This window comes from Bombyx mori, chromosome 13, assembly GCF_030269925.1.
Source record: "Bombyx mori chromosome 13, ASM3026992v2".
Classification (NCBI taxonomy): Eukaryota; Metazoa; Arthropoda; class Insecta; order Lepidoptera; family Bombycidae; genus Bombyx; species Bombyx mori.
In genome coordinates this window covers 4,629,287-4,631,382 of record NC_085119.1, presented here as the reverse complement: position 1 = coordinate 4,631,382, position 2,096 = coordinate 4,629,287, and the positions used below count along the sequence as shown (strand labels likewise).

Sequence of the window (2,096 nt, the reverse complement as noted above, 5' to 3'; positions counted from 1 at the left end):
TAATAAACCACTAATACTGAGTCCAAGATCAAACTGATATTTATATATTAATACGTGAAGCAAAAACTTTGTAACCCTTTAACCCTTTTTACGAAAATTGCGTTATCAGATCATTATAAAATTTCCCACACTTACAGAGAATACAGAGAAAGAGTACAGAACGCAATTTTTTTTAAAGTTGTGCATAACAATACATTAAATCAGTAAAACATTACACACATACATGTATTTGACACACACACGCATATAATATATTATATTCTATTGTTTATCGTTAAAGTGTGTAGTCAAATTAAGAATATTATATCGTTTGTCTTTAATATTATTTGTCTACAGTGTAGCTTTGGCAAAATCTATGATTAAAGAAGTATACTCGTAGTCTTTGATAATAGAATCATAATAATTGTCAAACTTATAATTTCAATTAATTGTGGTCTAATTTCGCCAACTGGGGGACGACTAGTCTATATTAAAGCACATGTATGTATGTAATTAAGTAGAATAAAAACTTGAAAAATCCTTCGTTAATAGCAAAGCAAATTAACCAATTTATTATTTTTATTTCTTGACAACCATAGTTTTGATATTAGTTATTCCACAAAAATAAATAAATTGAATTGTCATCTGTCCTTCAAAATTTAAAAGTTAATGAGATGTCTAAAATTTAATGAAAATTACATTGAAAGGTTATGTCACATAGATATACAGACACAGTTCCCTCTAACAAAAGCGTGTTAATAATAATTGTTATTTACATTCTGAGTACTGCTTAGCATTTTCGTAACATGAAACCCATGTTCACGTTGTGAAAGTAGACCAGTATATGAATACCGGTAAATTGTTCGAAAGAAATCGGTAATGTTCAATTCATTCATTTCAATCATTCATTCATCAATTCAATCATGTTCGAAAGGAGGATCACAACCTTGAACGGCTGATGGTGACGGGCAAGATACAGGCCCAACGTCTCAGAGGACGCCGTCCCACGAGATGGTCGGACCAAATTCGGTCTTGTCGGGATATCAAGCTCCACGATGCCCTCCACGAGGCCAAGGATCGCAGCAGATGGAGGACGATCTGTTATACGGTATTCTATAAATCCTTTTTTTTAAACTAAATTTTAATTTACACCGGATTTAATTAAAACTTATTCAATAATAATGAAATACAAAAGATTTAGTATTATATGGATACAGTGATAGGCGCGAACGCGGCGAAGGATGGAGACGAACTGATTGAGTGGAGCGGGAATGGTAATGATGTATGGTATGGATAAGGACATGGCAAAGCTGATGCGGCAGGAATACGGTAGGGACTGCATATCTACGGTACTGAAACCCGGATATAACAGATCGCACAAGAGAGGTTGATGTAGCGGGGGAGTCAAGACCCTCAGTAATGAGCAGAACGACGCAATGAGGAGGAATATTCAATTGAACAAATACGTAGTATTATTACGAAGATATTTTTTTCATTGAGAAACTATGACATATTTCACATGAAGGTATTTTTTTGTAAAAATCTATATCATATGTTCTAAGCACAACTGTCGGTATTGGAAACCTTACTGGTTGCGAAATATGGTAGTAAATTGAATTAATATTTAATTAATTGAGTATAATACGGGACGTGTCTATACGAAGGCCCTATTGAGTTACACAATAACGTAATAATCTCCCTAATTTATATAATCCAGCTTAATTCTATTGAGAATTGGTTTGAATTCTATAATTCGAATATCTATCTAGATAATCGAATTATATATTATAAGCCTATTTCAATTAAAATGTATGTTTCTGTTCAAGACAACACAATAATCCTTTTTTTTTTTTTGTCAGGAGGAAATCGCCGGACTTCCGCCTTCCACTGAGGTTTCACGCCTTCCACTCATTCGGACGCCGGACCGGCGGTCGTCGGCGCCACGACCACCAGCCCTCTCAGTCGGCAGGCTATGCGAATATAACACAATCCGAACCCGCTTATAACACAGTTTGATTTGAAAATTGTCAATTTCATTTATCAGTACTTTCAAACAATAATTTAGTTTTTTTTAAGTACAACTAACTGAAAATACATATTTATTATTTTTATGACAA

The 2,096-nt window shown here is 33.9% G+C and overlaps 1 long non-coding RNA gene across 2 annotated transcripts; it reads left to right on the top strand.

Moving 5' to 3' along the window:
- Positions 1-620: 620 nt before the first annotated feature.
- LOC101744369 (uncharacterized) lies at positions 621-2,096 on the top strand. 2 transcript variants are annotated; one of them, XR_009974639.1, is made up of 3 exons: positions 632-833; positions 914-1,087; positions 1,839-2,096. It is a non-coding gene; the product is annotated as an uncharacterized LOC101744369 (long non-coding RNA). The 2 variants fall into 2 exon arrangements; XR_002430768.3 differs by having other exon boundaries at positions 621-1,087.